We start from the raw sequence: 9578 nt of genomic DNA, 5'->3' as shown, positions 1-9578 counted from the left end.
TGGAGAAGCAGCTGTGTTTTCCACAGGCCCTACCATGGATATGGAGCAACAGCTGAAATAATGCAGTCATAAAATAAAATAAAATAAAGAAAAAGAAAGAAAAAAGAAAGTCATCTCTCTGCTGCCACCTGAGCTGTTCACTAAGGAAAAATAACAACTGATGTTCAGAGAAGTTGACAAGGAATACAAGGAAGTATAGTTTTTTGTCCACTGCCTTGGACTAGCTAATATTCATCAGCAAAGGTCAAGGCCCTAAACAGAAAGGTTATTTCAGGGAATTGTATAGAATAACAAGAATCAGTACAGCCCAGAAGTGTTGAACTTGGAATTCAAGGGTTGAGGTTTCCAACACCTGAAATTGCACATGTGGTTGGATTTTTAGATGCTTCATTGTTTTCTAATTGCTATAAATTCTTGTGGGTTTTTAAGCACATAATCTGCATTTCTGAAAAACACAGTTACTAGTTACCAGAACCTCAATGTATTATTAATTTATTTAATGCCGATGGACTGAATTTTATAATGGGTAAAGACAGTCAAGGATCAGTGATTGGCAGGAATAAACCAGTTTCATTGAATGGGGACAGAAAGGATTTTATTCAAGAAAATGGCAGTGAAACTCATTCTAATAAATAACCAAGCTGAGTTGACTCAAGCACTTATAATGCCAGTGTCTGTGATAAGCAATGGAAACATTAATATAAAATGCTTCACCATAAACGAATACAGTAGAGTTCAGAATGATATATTGCAGCACAGCCATCCCTAGCATGGCATGCTTTTAAAGTGATGCTTATAATCATTTTTATTTTGGTAACAATAGGGGGGAAAAAAAGAACAGAACAGCAAAAATTGTTATCTGCTAAAAAGGAACTGCAATAGCAAAATTTCCTGATAAGAACCTACATAAGGATTTAGCCACAGCAAGAGAACTGCAGTCAGATACAAATGCAGTAACTAGGAATGTGGTTGTAGCTTGTTCATTTCTAATCCTAGCTGTATGTTACAGTCAGATGGTGAAAGCAGTCATTTCATGAAATAACTGAAATTTTCAGATATTTCACGAAATTACCAGCATTATGGCTGTTCTACTACACTCTTAGACTCTTTCACTCCATCATTAAATTAAATGACTGGTGTTATTGTGAAAGTCACATTGGTGTGATTTTTATCACTTATATTTAGGCGCCTGAACTTACATGTACAGGACAATTTAGGCTCTCACAGTCATTGGAGAAAAGGTGGCATGTCCAGCTGGTAACCTAGCTGACCTAAACTTAGTTGGTTTTGGATTAAATAAACCATCCTTTGCATACACTGCTCCCTTTCACTTAATTACAAAAGAAGTCAAATGTGATAGGTTTGAGTAAAATGCTTATCCTTTGGTTGATCCTCGTGACTTCGTGATCCTCGTGACTTCGTGAATTCACTGTGTTGCTTAGTATTACAAATGCTCACAACCTCTATGAAAAGTATTTCTGTTATGACACGCTCTTGGAGACACTGACTTTTTACACCCTATGCTCTTTGCCACAGGACATCTGATTGCACTGGATCCATTTGCTCCCTCCCTGTAGCTTACATTTCCCTTTCCCAGTATGCCATGTGGGCTACAGGATAGAATTAGTATTAGTATATTCAGGGGTGGTTTTTTTTTTCATTTTGTTTTGATCAGAACAAATAACATGGCACATCTTTCTTTACCCAGTCTGGGACATTTATTAAACCTCTCCACAGTCATGGCTTTCCTACAGTCCCTAGACTTAAAAATTTGCCCCTGTTGTGACAGTCAAATTCTAGTGACAGATGAGCATGTTAAATGCCTTTACTGCCTTGAAGAAATTCTGTCTCGTATTCCTAGTAAATGCAGCATTTGTTGGTCCTTCCCCTTGCAGGCCAGAAAAGACTAAGAGCCTGTCTTTCTAACTGCTTCCCTGGGAAGTGAAAAGTTCTATCTTCAGACAGCCATGATGAAGTGGTACCATTCACAGGGAAGACAATATTAGTTGAAGTATGGATGTGGTGAGTGTCCATGAAGTTATATGACAGGAATCTGAGAGGAGCCAAGGGATTCTGCACATCAGATTTGGAATGTCCAATATGGTTCTGATAGAACAGAGAGGCTGGAAACTACAACTCAAAACAAGTTTCCTGGCTGTGACTGTATAGCAGGGGAGATACAATTCTGGGGTTTTCTGAGCCCTAGGAAGAAGGCAAAACAGGCACCTGCAATGCAAAGGAGAGTCTGATTCTCAAAGAGAATTACTGGATTCCCTGAAACTGTTAAAAAAGCAGTCCTCACCCCAGGGAAAAGCCTCATTTAGATGGATAGAGTTGAAGTTTTACATGAGTTCAAAAACTACCTGCCAGTTTGAGTCTTTCAGTCTAGGCTGAGAATAGGGATAGGGTAAATATTAGTTCCTTCTTCATCTGCATATAAAAGTTCCTGCTTCATCTGCATATGTCACAAGGCATTTCATATACATTCACACAACTGTGTGCTCTGAAATCCTTAGAAGGAGGCTTTTTTAGTATATACTCCTGTATATTCCCTCAGCTGTGGGATGTTACATGGAAGAACAGTCAAGAAGATAAGCAGGACTCTGTTGTTGAGATTCAACGCCCTTCCTGCATAAAACTTTACCACAAATTCATAGGCCAGAAGACAGCAGGGAAGAGTTATAATGGCATAACAACAGACAAAGTGAGATGTGTCACAAGTCTTAAATGGAAACTGGACAGTGAGACCTAGAAAATGCTGGTCACAGAGGGGTGATATTTCTCACTTAGCATACTTCACACTGTTTTATCAGATACAGGTTGTTATCATGAATATGTGTGGCTACACCAGAAGAGTTTTAAACTGGTGAAATTTGTATTTATGTCAGCAAATATTATGCAAGCATTAGAGCTTGACCCATTGAACCCAGTGCCCACTAGAAGATACAAAACCAAATCAAAGTCATCTGACAGAAGTCAAATAATTCTGAGACAAAATACTTAACGATCTTCCCTGGTCATGGTCCCATAAATCCTAGCAGTTCCCCCCTTCCACATCAAATATGTAAAATAAAACTGCCTTCTAATTTGCATCCCTTTTGTCTTTTACAGTCTGCCTTGAGAAGTAAATGATGAGTTGAAATATCCTTTACAGACTTCACGGCTATCAAACAGTAGAGAGACTTGTCCTGAACTTTTAAAGTTGGACATTTCCGATAAGTTTAAATGTTGGATAAGAAATGGGAATGTAATCCTGGAAAAGAAACACATGTTATCTTCCTAGGGTTGCTGCTAAGGAAGTGAGAAACATTAGTGATTTAGGCTTACTTTTGTTGTTTTCATATGTCATCTAGATATTTAAAAAAAATATTTACCTTCCAAATTTATGTCTTAGACATGATTTTTCTAGATTTTTTTTCCTAAAGTCTCCACTAGGTTATTTACAAATTAACTCATTTAAGGATTAAGCTGATATTAAAAGAATTTGGGTTTTAAGTTTATTTAATATAAATAATTTTAAAGTTTCCTGAGAAGCAGATTTATTGGTTTTGGTTTTTTGGTTTGTTTTTTTTTTTTTTTTTTTGGTTGGTTGGGTTTTTTTTGTTGTTGTTCTTGTTTTTATTTTGGGGTTTTTTTGTTTTGTTTTTTCTTTTAATTAAAAGTTTGGGGTTTTTTTTCATATTGTATATTGGACTTTAATTTCATTTTTATATGGACACATTTTGACCATATGAGTTTACGTTTATTTCTACAGTTATTATGGTTTTCAGTAAAGCATATACAATTAGACTTTTGAATCAGTACCCATGAGGCATAATTTCTGAACTCCAGCTTCACATATTTAAGATCTGAGAATCATAGAGTAATTTCTGTAGTGAGGAACTCCTGAAGTGTCAGGATGGCTCAGTGCAGGGCCAATTTAACATAGGCCCTCATCCAGCCAAGTTTTGTGTGCAAGAATGGATATTTCACTTCTTGTCTGGGTCTCTGCCTTAATGTTTGACCAACCTCATGGTGCGATTTTATCGATTTTATTTTCCTAATTTCTAATAAGAATTTCACTCCCTGTAACCTGTGTCCATAGACTCCTGTTCTTTATGTGTCTACCTCCAAAAAGAGCCTAGCCCCACTATCTCTCCAGCTGCCTAATTCATATTTAATGACATTTATTTATTCTGCTTTTCTGACTACTAAATAAACGCAGCTGCCTCAGTTTCTTTTAGTATATCTTGTACTCTGGACACCCACACACCTTGCACCATGCAGCTGCCTGTTGGCCAAGCTTGAGTATCTTGCAGATTGTCCTGGGTTGTAAGATAGGGTTTGGGGCTGTGTACTCTTTCTCCCATCTGTTAGAGGTGGGGCAGTTATCTTCTGTTAATTGGGCAGTTTTCTTTATCTCTTCCACATCCAGTCCTCTCTCCAGGAAATACTTCCTGTTAACGAGCCATTAAGTGTCTCTGCATGGCTGATAAAATTCCATCATCCCACTGGGAGATGCTCCACCCAGGGGAAGGAGCCCAGCATTCCTAACTGGATATAATCTGAGATCTGGAACACTACAGCAGCCTTTTCACTCTGGATTCCCAGAGCAAGATCAGGCTCATCTACCCCACCACTGGACCTTCAAAGGAAAACTAAGCCCTTCTACAGGATCACTGCTTCAACAGAACCACTGTTGAACCACCAACCTGCCATTCCAGGAGGACTGCAACCACCATTTAATGGGACTGCTGCCAACACTCTGACCAACAGGGTGTCATTCTGACTATGTCAGTGTTTTTTTATATTACTACTTTTTTTTTTCCTTTCTTTCCTAATAAAAACTTTTATTCCTACTCCCATATCTTTGCCTGAGAGCCCCCCTTAATTTCAAAATTATAACAATTCGGAGGGTGGAGGTTTACATTTTCCATTTCAAAGGAGTCTCCTGCCCTCCTTAGCAGACACTTCTCTTTTCAAACCAAGACACAGATGCAGGGGAGATGCAGTACTCCCAAGTCTGGTTTCACTAGCGCTGAATTGAATGTAATCACTTCCATCACCTCTGTAAGGATGCGCTGTGACTCAAGTTCAACTCAGCCTCCACCAGGACCTCCCAAGCTCTTTTCTGCACAGCCATTTCCAAGGCCAGATGGTGGAAGAAGTGCAGAAGTTCTTGACCTGCACAAAACCACTCCACTCTTGACCACATTCAATGGCCCCACAGAGAAAAGCCAAAAAACCACCTTGCAAAGGAAATGGCTGCACTTCTGTCAGCCTGATGAGCAATGCACATCCATCAGATCAGGGTCAAGACAAAGCAGGGGATGGTGTACTCCTTCAAGATACAGCTGCTTCAGGGTGAAATGAATTGGGGTTGACAATTTTCTTCATAACAATTTAAAGCTTTAATACTGAGCTTTAGTCACAATGGTAGAGACAGAGATCCAGTGAACTGAGATTGTGAAAATGAATTGTCTCAAAATAAAATGAAAATGTGGCAAAAGAGTTGCACATTTCCAGATGGTAATGAGATGCAATTATATATTTGAACTAAACAGATGTATCATATAGCAATTTTGAAACTATTAGAAACTGCTCAAGAGAGTAAGTGTGCCTGCTTGTTTGTCCCAAGCTCTCAAGAAACTCAGCTCTATTCAGATCTCCTCAATTGGTGGGAGAGTAAACATTCACTAGAAGGTAGTTTGATAAGGTTGAATGATAATTCCAAAGGCAGGTAGTATCTATTTAGTGAATGTGTGTATAGTCTTCCTAATTTTCAAGTAACCCAGAACACAACACAACACAATAGTTTCTGCAGCTAGATGTGATGTCCAATACTGGTACAAAAACAAAATGAATCATTGGAAATCTTTATAACATGAGATATACCTCTTACCAAAGTTTATACTGTAAACTCAAGTTTAGACAAGATTATCTAATCTCCACTTAGAGCCAGCACAGGGGGATGTGACCCTCTCCAGAGGGGTATTGTGTGTTTTGCTGAATGATGGTCACAGTATATCTGGTGGGATTGCAGGGGTGTGTGACAGAGCCTCTAATTTGAGACATGTCGTTCACATGCAGAAATACCAGATGAAAAACAATCCTATCTGCTCTCATCTGTTGCTGGCAGAAACAGGATATATTTACTTATGACTGCAAATGATTGTGAATAAAGAATTATAGAATGTTGGGGGGGACCTTTAAAGGTCATCAAATCCAAAGCCCTGGAGTGTGCAGGAACATCTTCATCTGGATCCAGTTGCTCAGAGCCCTCTCCAGCTCGACCTTAAGTGTTTCCAGGAATGAGGCATCCACCATGTCTTTGGGTAACTTGTGGAAGTGTTTTACCACTCATATAAAAATCTTCTTTCTTATATCCAAGCTAAATCTACCATCTTAGTCTAAAACCATGACCCTTTGTCTTCTTGCTGTAGGTTCTGATAATAAGTCTGTCCCCATCTTTCTTGTAAATATATTTTCAGTGCTGGAAGTCTGTTACAAGCTCTGTCCAGAGCCTTCTCTTCTTCAGGCTGACAAATACCAATTTATTCAGTTTTTCTGTTAGAGGGAACACTCCCATCATCTCTGTGGTCTCCTCTGGGCCCACTCCAATATGGTCATGTTCTTCCTATGTTGACAAATTGTAAAAATTAAGCTTTGGGGAGAAAGACTGATTTAATTTACAGTTTAATTTAAAGTAATATAGGAAAATTTTTAATGGCATTGTAATGTCCCTTTTCAGTACTGGTAGAACAAAATCTTGCTATTTGTGTTACAATATGATTTTTATATTATGATAACATTTCATCTTAGATTCAATCTAACAAGATTTTAATGATTTAATTAGAGGTAGAACCTCATTATTTTGTTAAAAGAAAAGCTTTAAAATATTATTTTTTTCCTAATGAAGATGTTTGATGTATTTTATACAGTTCAGAAAAAATGACTTCATCAACTCAGAAATTGTTGATGAAATGAAATTGGCTTCTTTTTCACACCTCTAGGTTATTTATTACACTATTCTTCATTCAACATCTGGTACTTATTATCAGTTGAAATTTTCATTGTTGTGATGGTTGATTACTCATACCAATTATTGCTGTTCTTCTGGTTGTACTCTATTTGAAAGAATATGCACAGAAAGCAAACGCATTATTATCTATTATGCCATTTATTATGATTATTAGTATGTGTAGGGAATATATGCGGAATATCATTCATATTTCAGTCAGACAGTTCCACAGTCTTGATATTTGTTGTCTTTGATATCAGGCTATAACAGTTTCCCCACTCTATATATTAGAAATACAAGGAAATAATAATTAAAAATCTTGCCCAAGGTTAAGGAGAGAAAATGAGTAGGAGCAGGCATTCACAGTCTTCTGGCTCTAATTGCTTCTGGAACAATATGTTTCATTGTATTATTGAGACGAAAAAGAACTAACAGTGATAGGTGAAAAAACTCCCAGTGGTAGATATCTGACTTACTCCTGCAGCCATATCGCCAAAACTTAATGATTTTCACATCAACAGAGTCAATTTAGAAAATATTTGTCTGAAATCCAGGAAGGCTGAATACATCCAAAAATACATAATATCCAGTTCTTAGAGAAGTCAACAGGAGCTTTCAAAAAATTATTTTGGGTTGGAAGTTTGGTGGGTTTGCTGTCTCTTTAACTAAACTGAAATTGTTGACTCTGGGTGTAATGAAAGAGACTTATCAGTACTGAAGATGAGGGAAAGGCTGTGTAGCCTTCAAGTTTTCAGAAGATGTTCTCATATTTTCATAATAATCTGTGGTCTACATTACCACAATAAAAGCTCAGTGGATTGATAAACTAATCTTGGCATTATATGCTAAATATTGCACTGAAATAAAAAGTACTTGTGACTGATGCCAAAAGAAGGGCATGTAACTCTCAGCGTGTAAGAAAAACAAATGCCTCCAATGTGTAATTAATTCCATACATTTTAGGCTCCTTTTTGGCCATTTGAAAGTGCTCTATCATTCTCCTCAATCGAAGACTGGGACCAACTTAATAGGTTCAGTTAGGAGAAAAAGATCCTGCTCTACAGATTAGTTCTGGAGCAGCTATGAACAGCTCATCAGTGGTGAAAGAAGAGAGGACTTGGAACAGGGTGAAGCTAGGCTTAAAGGCAGTGAAGACATAAAAGACAGATATCTGACATATATGGAACACACTATGTGTAGTAAACTGGGATGTAGTGCAGGGATGCAAACAAGGAAGAAAAAGCAAAACGTATAAGGATGTTAAAAAATAGAAAAATAGCCCATGCCAGTTCCCCCAAAAAGGAGGAATAATGAAGAAACCCCATTAACACAGCATGTTTTTTCCATTTGTGAGCTGAGAACACTGATGGCCTGATCCAAATGTTCCTTTGGTTGAGCAACATGTGTGGTCCAGGATCCAGAGGGACAATGGCGGGGTGACCATAATGTTCATGAAAGGGATAGGTGCTATTGTGTGTATAACAACTATAATTGCTTTGTTATAGTGCTGAAACTTTTTTCTTGATACAAATATTCCTTATTTTCTTGTCCTGTAAATCTGAACCAATAATACTTGCCTAGCTTTACCATTAAGATTTCATTTTTATTAATAATAAATTCTTGACTTCACGTATTCACTGCATTTCCCTTTAGCACATAACAAGATTTTAAGCATAATAAAAAGCTTAAAGCTTTAACAGACAAACAAGTTCCCATTTGACTAGCTTTCATAAAGCTGCTTCAAGGAGCAGCTGGGACAAACAGTAGTGTTTGTTTTTGTCTCATCGCATTTTTATTTCTTAGTGGAATTTGCTGCTAGCGAGCAAAAAGAGTGTCTGATCATTGTCAGTTACTCTGAAAAATATATTTTATTACTTTCAAAAAACCCCAGTTAAATGAAGGGAATTATAAAATCATTTTTACAGGAGTCTTTGGATAATAAATTGTCAAGTCTTAAATATCATCAGATTCTTTTATCTGAGTTTATCTTGTCAAGATGGATCAGAATGCTGTAATCAATCACTCAGCTTAGCCATAAAATGGCTTCATCATGCATGTGTATTCTCTTCAAAATCAAGTTGTAACATTTGCACATAATAACTTATTGGGTTGCAAGGTTAGTCCAAGCCTGTGTTCAATATTATCTGACATATTATTGGCTACTACACAAACTTTTGCCTAATACAGTCATTTTACTTAGAAATTTAATTGAAAGGTTGCCTGTAACAAAGTACTTTTTTAATGTAGGAAGAGTAATGTAAAACTGCTCAATGCATGGGAGGAAGACAGGAGACAGTAAAATGTGGGACAAAATGGAGAAGAAAAAGAAAACACTCATTCTAATGAGAAATGGAGTTTGAAGAGGAAGTTTCATAAGGATGAATTCATTCCCTAAGGGAGCTTAGTCTGCATTTGGTGCCTGGATCAGCACACCTTCCTAGATGAAAAGTATAAATCACACAGTTATGTGATGGATGATGTTTATTTAGAACGAGGCTTGTTAAAGAGGTGCTTAGCACAGGCATCTTCTTTCAAGGAATGATGTCTTGATGCCAGCCTTTAGAGAGTATAAAAAAAG

Source organism: Geospiza fortis, unplaced genomic scaffold (assembly GCF_000277835.1).
Source record: "Geospiza fortis unplaced genomic scaffold, GeoFor_1.0 scaffold49, whole genome shotgun sequence".
Classification (NCBI taxonomy): Eukaryota; Metazoa; Chordata; class Aves; order Passeriformes; family Thraupidae; genus Geospiza; species Geospiza fortis.
Note: the sequence above shows the minus strand (reverse complement) of the source record.